At 41.6% G+C, this 12,500-nt stretch overlaps 1 pseudogene; it reads right to left on the bottom strand.

The window, feature by feature from the left end:
- The window catches only part of LOC147428467 (uncharacterized), a 38,949-nt pseudogene extending 27,547 nt beyond the window's left edge, over positions 1-11,402 (bottom strand).
- Between the last annotated feature and the right edge of the window lie 1,098 nt (positions 11,403-12,500).

The raw sequence follows: 12,500 nt of genomic DNA, 5'->3' as shown, positions 1-12,500 counted from the left end.
CTTGCCATATGAGTCCATCCTGTCACCAAATTTGGTGTACTGCCTCCATATGCTTCCCAAGTCTATCTTGTGAAAATTTTGAAAAGACTGTCCCCCAAAGATTGTAATAGCAAGTCTATCGCGATAGACTAGGTTACTTGGCTAAAAGAGATCCATTTTGCACTTTGATTTGATAACGGTGGTCATTATTCCTTGTTAGCACCCCTCATGAATTCAAAATCAAAATTTTACTTGTCTAATTGTAATAGCAAGTCTATCGCGATAGACTAAATACCTAGTCATTCTTACAAGTTTTTTGATGTTAGTTGATCACAATGGTGTTAGAAGGCTCTCCTAGACACACACATCAGGTTTTAATCAATTTAGAAGAGTGTACTCCCTGTTTGCAGCACTTAGCTAGTTTTGGAGTCGAAGTAGACCACTTAGGTGATGGTCGCCATTCCTTTTGGTCATTGTATGACTCCGGCTGTCTTTTATTTCCTTTTGACCTTCCGTCAAAGCAGTCAGTTGTTGTTTTGGTGTTTACATCACCAAGAACGACCATTTGGACATCTTTCTGGCCTGTTGCTGGCATTTGCCCTAGTGGAAGATCTTTTTCTTGAGTGGACACATTCCAACTCGTAGTTGACCTCTTTTGGATGTACCTTGTTAAATTTGGTGTCATTTTGTCACTTGGTCGGCCCGTTAGCAGTTTTCGTCAGATAGGGACTTTAGGCTCCATTTTGACGAACTTTTTCATGGTCTAACCATTCAATCGGTTTGTCGAGGTTATTGGCTTGCTGCCTATGAGTTTTGGCTCATTTCCGATCACTTTGGTTCAGGTACCCTTTTGCAGGTCTTGTGAAATTAGGGTTTTCTGGGCGGCTTTCTTCACGCTTTCCAAGGTCATAGGCTTGATCCCTAAGCTATAGGCATTGTGCCTTTCAATTTTTGGTTCCATTTGGTGGCCTCTAGGTCTCCCTAATAACTGGTCTACCATATGTGTGCACAGGTTGTGATTGTGATGCTGGCGAGGTTTTGCGACTAACTGAAGTAAACAACACTTAAAGTCAGTGTTGACGAGCATACCTCTCATATCTGATGTCGATCTGGTGACCGTGAGTGATGGACGAGCTCCTGGAAGTCTCAACTGCTGTAGGGAGCTCTCTCTCTCTCTCTCTCTCTCTCTCTCTCTCTCTCTCTCTCTCTCTCTCTCTCTCTCTCTCTCTCTCACACACACACACAATGGAAAATGACTCAAATGAGAGATTTCTAGCCTAGCCTCTCTATATGTAATCGAGACTCCGACACAAAATTTTCCCATCTTTTACCTGTGGCCATAACTTTTTGCGAGATGCAGTTTAGGCTCACAAATTTCCTGATTTGGACCTCGGTTGCTTCAGTTCTACAATTTTTGTAGATTTCTCCTATTCGAGGTCCCGTCATGACGGTGGTCATTTTTGCCCTGTCACCTTTGCAGTCCCTATTTTTTCTGTGTCTTCTTTACCTTGCTCGGATCAGGCGTCTCTTCTGTTGTGTTTCCATCTGGAATACGAATTTTTTTCTATAATTTTTGCTAGAAAATGGCTAAAATAAAGCAAATAAATCCCAAAATCACCCGAAAATAGCAATTCTAACCTATAAAAATACCAATGAAGAGCAAAACACTTTGTAGCTCACTTTTCTCGCGTCTATGTACATTCTCACTCATAATCGTCAACCTTGGCCTATTTTTTGTTGTTTTTCGATATTTTTTGGCCAGATTTGACTCTCTTTACAGTATATACACATCCCTAGGGGCTCATGTATGATCGTTTGGTCCCCAATTCCGATTAATTATGAGGGCATATTCTTTTTCAAAATCACACAATAAAATGCAAAAATGGTTGAAAAATTGATCACAAACATTGCCCTCTAATATATGACGTGAGTCCGCATTTGGAATGCCTCCCCCCCTCCTAGTTGGAGTCCTCCCGGACGACAGGGTATCGTCAAGGGTATTTGCTGTGCATGGGTGTGAACTCGTGCTAATGCAGGCCTTGTAATGTAGCCCTATATGCATGTACAGTCAATGCATGTAGAAAGAATTTATGCGGTGTAAGAGGAAGGTATAAGCGATTTTCTTATTGGCATTTGTCGTTGACGTTTCCTGTGGTAGCCTGAGTTGGCTGGCATATTTTCTTTGCAAGGAGAAGTTGTAAATCTGCCGCTCTTTGTTTGATTGTTTTCCACTGTTTTTGAATTGGCGTATGTGGATTCTTTGAAGTCGATATTGTCGTATATTTTGTTGCATTTTCTGGTGGAACATTCTTTCTTTTCCATTTGATGACGTGGGTCTTATAGATCCTTGTAGTTATTGTTGTGGATTTTGCTTGTTTCCTCGTGCTGATTGCATGATGTGGCTTGGCATTGACAGTTGTAGATAACTGCTCGGTGGTCATCTTTGGCCTCCATACTTGTGTTGTTGGCACGTTCTGAATGGGTAATTTTGGCCGCCATACCACTATAGTCCGTTGCGTATTTGACCGATTGACTATGGTTCTTTGAATCTTTGCTGGCTTTTGGTGTTTTGTCTGTTCTTCTGCCCCCTTTTTTTAGGCTGTCTTGCTTTATCCAAACTTTATATTTCCTCTTTTGATGGAATTGTGCCTCAGCTAGATCTGTACGTCGTACCCAAACTTGCCTGGTTCCCAACATGGTTGTTGATTTTTTATAATACGTTTCTGGACATGTAAACTCTGTTTGTTGTTGGTCAATGCCTTGCGGTTGTATTGGCTCCTGTCTCCTCCTTGACATGTATTGGTCATATGATAAGAAGGGTTCTGAAAAGTTTTCATTTCGGAACAGTGCTTCATTAGTATCCAAATCAATGAATACCCTGTTAGCTTTCATCCATGACATTGCTAAGATACACGGCGTTGCTGATCTACTTGGTGGCAGTACATGGAACTTTGTAGTGTACGGGTGTGCCTGCACTGTGATTGGTAATATAATAGACCACAATGTGGTCACCTCATCACCCGATGCTACTTTCAACCGGTGTGTCTCTGGGATCATCCTCATTGGTCCAAGTTTCTGAAAGAGCTCAAAGCTGATGACACTCATTTTTTCTCCAGCGTCAATCAATGCATAGATTTCAACTTGTTCTGTGCTTGCATAAGCTTTTATGTAAGGACTACACCACGTATCTTCCAAGTTGTCAATGGTGCTATCATCCTGAGCCCTAAAGTCTGTTATGGTATTTTCTACTTCTTCGTTTTGTATATCCGTTTCGATTGTTCGGAATGTCGAAAGAGGATATTCGCCAGTCATCATTGGGGGTGACCATGTTTATTGTCCTGAGAAACTGCTTTTGTTTAGCAATGCGTTCCTTGGCTTCTTGTTGTGCCTGGTCCTGAATTCTTTGGTGTTCTTGTCTATAGGATTTTCCATAATGCAATTGAAACAACATTTCCGGTGTTAAAGGTAGATGATATTTTTTTAAACGACATGCACTTATCCAGTTCGGCATGTCTTTTTCATCTAGAGTCGACAGTTTTACTGCTCCGCTGGACGATATTTTTTGGACTAAATAAGGCCCCACTCCCCTTTTCTTTAGCTTTTTGGCATGCTGTTTAAGGGTGTATACTAAGACATAGTCACCCGTTTTAAAGTCCTTGTTCTTGACATGTTTGTCAAAAAACTCTTTCTGCTGTCTTTTTTTTGCATATATGGTTGCTACAGCATTGAGTCATAACTCATCTAATTTTTCAAGGTCCTCTAACCGTTCTGAAAGCTAATGCCCTGTCCAGTCCAATTGTGTGGCTACCCTTAGTGTGGGAATCAAAAATTCAATAGGCAATATTGCATTTAACCCATATACCATATTAAATGGTGTAGCATTGAGTGTTGTTTTATATGCCCACAATGCCGAATATAGCATTTGATCCCAGTCCGTTCTTATTTCACTAACCAGTTTTGTAAGAACTGTGCACAATATTTTGTTTGTCGCTTCTGCTTGACCATTGGCTTGTGGATGGTAGGGTGCAGATTTGCGATGAATTACCATAAACTCATTTAAGAGATGTTGGATAACTTCATTTACAAAGTGTGTCCCTCTATCACTCACCAGCTCAATGGGAAGGCCATAACGTGTAAACACATATTCATATAAGAATTGTGCCGTGGTTCTAGCGTCGGCTTTCGTTGTGGCTTTTGCTTCCACCCATTTGGTCATGTAATCCGTGGCCACTATGATATATGTACTTGTGAACGATACGTTGGTGGAGTAATAGGACCAACAAAGTCCAATATCCATTTAGCGAATGCTCGAGCACTCATCATTAGTCTTAAAGGCATTTCGTCTCTTTTAACTGGTACCTTAGTGCGTTGACATTCATCACATCTTTTCACGAATTCTGTTGCATCTTGAATCATGGTCGGCCACCATATACCTGCAACCATAATGATTTTTACGGTTCTCTCTCTCTGCTGAAAAATGACCTCTTGCTATGCCTGCATGAGCTTGTTCCAATAATGGAAAGTAGTCATTTTCATGAGGAACTAACCTCAATTGGTCATCAGTTCCTCTTTTATACAATTGGTCTCTAATGAGGGTATACCTATTCGCTTCGATTTGTAAAGCCTTTTGTCTGGCTTTAGACCAATCTCCTGGCAACTACTTATTAGTCAAATATTCAACAATAGCATGACTCCATGCGGGTGCTACTGTCACTTGGTATAATGTGGCATAATCCACAGTGGTATTGGATGTGCAAAAGTTGCATTTCTTGATGTAATTAGCTACAGCACCTGCCATTCCTGGCCAATACACTCCAAGTCTTCTTACTTGTTCATAGGTCATTTGATTTCCTTGATGGAATCCCCCTGTTTGTGTATGGGCTTCCTCTAGATACGTTTCGTACTCCTCTGGGCCTATACACAACCTCAGAATCCCATCATGTCCATGATGGTACATTCTTCCTGCAAGCATTGTATAATTTCATGCTTGTCTAACGTCTTCCACTGTGTGCTTGTCGTCAAGATTCATTCCATATGTCAGCAACGGAATAATTTGCTCTGACCATTTTGGTAACATCTCTATATTAAACAGGTATGCGTCTCGGAGATCATCATCTATCCCAATAGCTTTTTCACCATGTAGTAATCGAGAAAGGTGATTTGCTCTTTGATGAGTTTTTCCTTTCTTAACTACTACCGTAAAATCAAACTCCAGCAACACAATGAACCATCTTACAATTCGTCCCGTGTTACAAGGTTTGTTTACTAAGTACAAGAGCGCCTGGTGATCCACAAAAAATGTGAATTTGTTCGCAAGTAAGTAATGCCGAAATTTCTTTACCGCATATATCATACCCAATCCTTCTCTTTCAGTGGTGGTATAATTCTTTTCTGCACTGTTGAGTTGTCTACTAGCATAACTGATCGGAAAATCTGTATTACCCTCCCCTTGTTGTACTAATATACAACCTATTGCAAATGCCGAAGCATCTACATGTACATGGAAGATCTTTGACCAATCTGGTGCTTTTAGAATTGGTGCAGATACCAGTACATCTTTTAGTTTCTGGAATGACTCCTCATATTCATTGGTCCAAATGAAGAGCGTGATTAGACTATACAAGGGTTTTGCGATTACAGCGTACATGTAGATAAAACGTCGGTAGTATCCACAATGTCCCATAAATGATTGTACCTCTCGTACAGTGTTTGGTCTTGGAAATTCTATGATCACCTTTACCTTGTCTTCATCAGTTGTAATTCCATTAGCCGATACTATGTGGCCTAAGATTTTACCTTGTCGGACCATGAATACACATTTTTCCGGGTTGAGGAAAATCCTATACGTTCTACATTTTTCGAATACCTTTCTAAGATGATCTATATGGTCTTCTCTCAATAGAGAATAGACACACAAGTCATCCATGTAAATATCCAAGAATATTCGCAAGTATTCTCTAAAAGCATGTGTCAGTAATCTCTGAAATGTGGCTGGAGCATTGGTCAAGCCAAATGGCATTACCCTAAACGCATATATACCCCATTCTTTTGCAAACGCCGTTTTGTATTGATCTTCTAGTTTGACCCCCAATTGGTTATAACCAGAGAATCTATCCATAAAGCTATAGGCTTGCTTGCCTACTACTCGTTCCAGGACGTGTTCAGTGATAGGAAGAGGGTACTTGTCCCTTATTGTTGCTGCGTTTACCTTCTTGAGATTCACACACACTCGTAATTTCCCATTTTTCTTGGGTGCCACCACTATCAGGGACACCCATTCCATGTGCTCTATCTCATTAATAAATTCAGCCTCCATAAGTTTGTCTATATCTTCCTTTATCCTTTTGGCGAATGTTTCATTATACGTGTATGGACGTTGTTTTCTTGGCTTTGCATCAGACTTCAGAGGGATTGAATGTTCACAAATGTTAGGATCCACCCCCTTCAAATCTTTGTACGACCATGCAAATACATCACGAAATTCCTTAAGTGTTTTGATCAGTAAGTCCTCTTCTTCCCGGCTTAGATCTGTGGCAATGTAAGCAGGTCGAGAACTTTCTCTTGGCTCTGCTAAGTCTATTTTCTTGGCATTCTCTGGCCCATCGTAGGACTCGTTTGATTTAGGCTCTCTCATTGGTTGTTGAACCACCAATCTTCTTTCTTGAATGGTGTACTTACAATAGTGAGGAGGTACGTCTATCTTTTTACTCTCATCACTAGCATTCATTCCATTGCTACTTTCCATTTCAGTTGTCCATACATTTTTAATTTTTTGTTTCAATTCATTGTATCTCGTTTTTCGTTCAATTTTCGTCATAATTGGACCACAAGAGACATCCACTTTTTTTGTCGCAACTCTTTTTTTTTGCTTTGCTGGTTTTCTTAGGTTTCAACAGTCTGGACTTAAATCCTGAGTCTTCAGCAACCTTAAGAAATCTTCCTGACACTTTATCCTTAGCACAATCAACAGCATGAATGTTCATAAGGAAATGTGTCTTAACCCTGAACTCCGGCATAGGTCTCAGCCTAGTTGGTAGACTGCTATGGTGTCATTTACTCTTGTATCTTTTTTGGTGTCTCTCACTTTGGTTTGGGAAATTTTAGAAGACGTCATTGTCTTGATCTTGATGGTCGTCTCCCTCCGTATTTTCCGACTTCTCATCATCTGCATTATCCTTGTTTTCACTTTGATCAGAAGAATCATAAAATTCTTCTCCCTCTTGCTTGATTTCTTTAGTGGAGATGTCCACATAGCCCACTATCTTAATCTCAAGTTTCGTTTCTGTTTTATTGATCTTCATATTCTCAGTATCTCCATCGTTCTCGTCTTCCTCGACAATTTTTCTCAACATGTAGTATGGTATGATATCGTAGCCATTCTCGTCACAAAATTTGGTGGGAGTGACTTCATTGACGCATACATCCAATGTAGCCAAAATTTGAGACCATTCTAGGGGTTCGAGATTCTCTTCAGGAAAGGGTTCTCATATATAGGCATCGTCTTCCAAGACCCTCTTTAGTGTCCTTTTATTGTGGTCAAATTCACTACATCGAGATGCTCCACAGATCCATATCTCCTTTTTCTTACAGAGCCACGTTGGGACTTCTGATCCACTAATGGTGGCTGAGTCAAATTCTTCCACAGGTGTTCTCGTGACATCATGGTAGCTATGATTTTTCATGTTTACTCGTGTAGTAGTTTCAGCATGTCTTAGATACAAAAAATCATACCCCCAGTCCTGCACCATCTTGAGTTGCCTCATGAACGGCCTACCAAGGATAATTTCATAGTTTTTCTTCTTGCCGAAATCTACTATGGCAAATGTATGTTCGTACTCTATGCCACAGGAAGATACCACAATTTCCTCAAGCAATCCTATAGGCCTTTCTATGTGCCCATCTGCCAGTTGCAATTTCATTCTAGTTGTTCGTATTGCTAGTTTTTCCCATTTTTCCCATAGCATTTTGGTCTGAATGGCAATGCCAGCTCCTCTATCAAGTATGGCCTTAGTCTCTATGCCGTTATACTCAACTGGTAGGGTTGTGTTGCCGTCTTCTCCCTCACAATACTCTCCAACCTTGTTGAGTGGCACTAGTCTAGTGTTGACTTTGTTCAGTTTTGTGTCATTAAGCTCGGTTTCGAAGAACTTAAGAGGCGTCCTTATACCAAATTTTTCAAGACATTTTCCCACTTCCGTCCACATGCTTGGCCTAACTTTTAACAATTCTGCCAATGTGATTGTACACTTGACCGGAGTGGTCAACAAGTCTGTCAAGATTTTAGTGTCCAATTGATTTGACCCGCCTACTCTTTGAGAAGGTACTCTTCGAATTTCTGACCTTGCCTCATAGTCCCCCATGTATGGTGGCAAAGTTCTGAGTGATGTTGTTCTGCTATCTTCGGATTCAACTGAACCATTATCCCCTTGAAATGATTTAACGTCTAAATCCCATGAAGGCTTATTCAAGTTCAACTCCGAGAAAGGTGCTAACTCGACTGTTTTTGTCTCATATTTTTCTTGAGCTCTTCTCACCGTTTCCCATAGCTCTTCAGGCCAATTTTCTTCCACCATAGGGGTATATGGTAGAAAATCTTTCAGTGATTCATCAGTGCTATTAGGCACGATTCTTGCATCCTCTACATTCGGCAAGGATTTAACGTTTTCTATCTTGTCATGTACCCTTTGTTCGGTTTTGTAAGGTGTTTCATTGTTTGGTGGTTTGATTACTCTATCCCCCACTTCCATAGGTGGAGGCTCAAGTAAAGCTTGTGCAGTTTCAATCAGTTGTTTGCACATCTCTAGTCTATGTTTTTCTATCTCTGGATATGGATATGTCATCCACCTTTGCTCTAGAGTCTGTCTGTTCTTCAATCTTGCTTCATATGCTTGCAAGATTGCATCTAAGGGTTCATTGATCTTATCTACCAATGCCGACCCTCCTGAGCTTGCACTTCTTGGTCCCTCCGTTGATTTTAGAGAGTCGGACTCTCTTTGCTGTTTAAGTTACTCTGGAGCTATTGTTAGCTCAGCTTCTACATCTTTCTATTTTCGCTCACGTCTAGCTTTCATTTTTGCTCTTCGTTCTTTCCAAGGATTATCACAACTGACGCTAGACTTGTCAGTCTTGATTTCTTCTTGATTTCCATCGTTACTCTTGGGCTGATTGTCATTTTTCCTTGCTTTGGCTCTCGTCAAGACCTTAACAGGAATTGGAGTTTTGTTTTCTGACCCTCCACTGGAAGGCAGTGCTCCCAGCATATTCAAGGTAGTTTTTGCTCCTTTGCTCGGATTTTTAGGGCAATCAGGGATCAAGTGAGTAATTCCACACTCGGTGCAACATGCATTGACCCTAATGATTTCATCATGAGGATAGTCCCTCAGCCAATGGTCTCCACCACACTTGTAGCATGGTCCCTTAGACTGTTGAGGTGCTCCTGGAGCTCCTCTTTGTTGGTGTGCAAACTTCTGCCCGCTCATGCCTTCGTTGGCTATGAACAACAGTGTTCTTTCATCCAAGCTTTTATATCTTCCTTTCCCCGCTGCCTGTGCAGTAGTTGGTGGTCCTGTATTTCCTATCATGCTCCATGGTTCTGGTGTAGAGGGTTCTTCCGGTGGATAATAGACAGAGTTTGTCGCATATCCATTGGGCTCGTCGTAGTATGCATGCATAGGTACCAAATCCTTCTCATCCGACTCAGTTACTGTGGGTGTGTATCTTAGGCCCACTAGTCGTAATCCTGGTAGGGGTGGTTGTTGTCCCAACACTGGTTGTGGTCTTTCTACACCTACAGGTCCTGGTAGGTTGCCTGTCTGATATCTAGGCATCGGTGGGACTTGAGGGGATGTCACCTGAGCTTGCGGAGCATATGGTCGTTCTCTCACATATCCCTTGTTATAATAACACTCCTCCGTCCCATGGTTTGTCCATTTTTGTTCAATCGCACACCATTTTGGTTGTTTAGCTTGTGGTTTGGAATACAAGTTAATCTTTTTAAGCACTTCCTCTACAAGCTGCTCTTGGCTCACCGCTACTTCTCCTTTCGGTGTTGTCTTAGCAGACTTGCTTCCGCTTTGTTGCGAGGAGGAATCATCGTCAAGATCCTTGAGCTCACCCTCTTTGTAGACCGCACAATTGTCCACAAGGTATAGAGCCTCCTTAGTTAAATCATTCAACGTCGCGCTCCTTTTCATATGTAAGTCCTTCTGGAGATCTGCATTCCTTAGTCCTTGGATAAATATGAGCATAAGTCTGGACTGAGTTGGCAGTTCTTCCACGGGGCAAAACTTAACATATCTTTTTAATCAGAGGGCTGCCTTTCGCACAGACTCTCCATCTTTCTGTTTGAATTGATGGATTTGTGAGACGGTATTATGAGCTATTCCCCTTTGTGAGAATTCTTTGATAAACTCGTCAAACACTTCCTCCATAGACCCAAAGTCTCTTCGGTCCACTGAGTCAAACCATGTAGCAGCATCATCCTCTAAGGTTAAACCAAATCCTACAAATTGGGTAGGAAAGTCTAACACCTCTTCAGCTCTAATTACACACACAAAGGCTGCTACATGATCTCTCGGATCCCTGCTTCCCGTATATTTCTTGTTTACCCATTTTTGCACTTGAGAAGGTATAATTCTACGATGGTCTACAAATCTCATCATGGGATCTCCCCGTCCTAGTCGATATACCTCCTCTGGTCTTCTGTAGTGGCCAGGTTCCTCTCCCAATGGTGCTCCTAAGCCATAATTTCTAACAGTTCTCGCAAGAGATGGTTCATCTCTTCAAACTCGTTCTAGGGGTGGTCTTCCAGGCTCAGTTGACCCCTGAGTCTTTGGCTTACTCTCTCCTTGATACTGTGCATAGAGTGTTGGTTCTTGTAAATCCCTTAGCCCTCGTGCGGTTTGATAACCCTCTCGGGTTTGGTCTTGTTCTAATGTAGCACTCTGTTGAAGCCATGCCTGCAATGATGGCTGAGTAGCTGGTTGGTCCTGGTAGTTGAACGTCGGTTGTCGGGTAGAATGTGAGGTAGCATCATACTCTTCTGAAAAGGGATTTTTCGACTTGCTAGGGGTGTAGTTGGCTCTTGGTACTTCGTCGGGTCCATAGGTTGATGCTCCCGGAACTGTTGCCTTTTCAACCTCTTCTGGGAGAATACGTTTGTATTCTCGCCCGTACCTGTCAACAAAAACAATATCCTTCCCCATAGCAGTTTCATAAGAGAATAAGTAAAGAACCTTGTCTTTGCTTAATTTATTTGGGTAGGGTTCCTTGCATCAAAAGTATGAGACTATTCCCTCGCTTTCATGCTTGTAAATCCCCGCATTCTCATTATAGGTTGGGACCCTGGTTGTTTTCTTATCATACATAAAGAGCGCTCGAGGTCGATCAATTTTAGGAGGCAGTTCTTGCGTTTCTGAAACCATTTTCCCTTTTGCCACGTTATCTCCATATCTGTTGTAATCCTCAGGGTTACTAACTATCAGATAGTGGTTCCCCTTTTGGTCTCGGAATCTGTCTCCATCATCATAGACTCGAATTATCTCTAGTCTCTGAGCTGGTCTTTCTTCAATACATATACACTTGCGTCCGCGATAGTCAGAATAAACTAAGGCTCCCCTCGAGTTTGTTCCTTCCAAGAAGATTATAGTGAACTTGGTTTCGTTTAAAGGATGTAGGGAGGTGCTCCCCCTTGGCATTGGTCCTTCACCGTTGAACCCTCCTAGTTGTTGACTCCCCATCATGAAGAAGGACTTTTCCGATGAAGTGTCAGTATCACTACCCTCTTCAATGATCGGTGCTAATGGGTCTAGTCTCGTCTGAGTTACACTCTCTTCGGTGGACGTGGTGCTTTCTTGACTTTTGACACTTTTAGCTCCTGACTTAACAAAGGCTCCCGACCTTAAATACATAAGAATGAAAGCTGGGCTGCAAACTTAAATCTTACCTGGACTCCTTGTGCGGCTTTGTGATGATCTCCTTCTGGGATCTACACAAGTATGGTTAGTCTGTTCACAAGGGTTTTCCTTGAATCACAAAAATCTTTCAAGTATGTACAGCAACCCCTTAGTCAGTCTTCTGGTGGTCCAATTTCAAATATGAAATGATGGCTGGGATCTATATGGAGAGTATGTCCTAGCAGTATAGTCACAAATTGCAAAATAAATCACTACTTTCTTAGTCTATCGCGATAGACTAACAATTTGCTCAGCACAAGTCAATTCAAAATTGTGACTTCACCCTTGAGTTCCAGTTACTCTCTAAAGCCTATCCCTCAAGTTTTATGAAGTTTGGACACTTGGGTTGGGTTTTGGTCCCATTTTAGTATTTTGGTCAGAGCCTGATTCTCTATTTGGGCCTTAGATTGACTTTCAATAATCTAAATGCCTTGAAATTTGGTGTGTATGATGTATAGGCTCTGATAAAGCTCTCCCTCTGGGAAATTTGAAAGAAAAGGTCCTTAACAGCAATTTCCCTAGTCTATCGTGATAGACTTGGCATATTCTCCATTGTTGGCATTTTCC

The sequence above is a fragment of the Adiantum capillus-veneris genome, chromosome 23 (assembly GCF_014529385.1).
Source record: "Adiantum capillus-veneris isolate H3 chromosome 23, ASM1452938v2, whole genome shotgun sequence".
NCBI classification, from domain to species: Eukaryota; Viridiplantae; Streptophyta; class Polypodiopsida; order Polypodiales; family Pteridaceae; genus Adiantum; species Adiantum capillus-veneris.
This window is presented reverse-complemented; position numbering and strand designations above follow the sequence as displayed.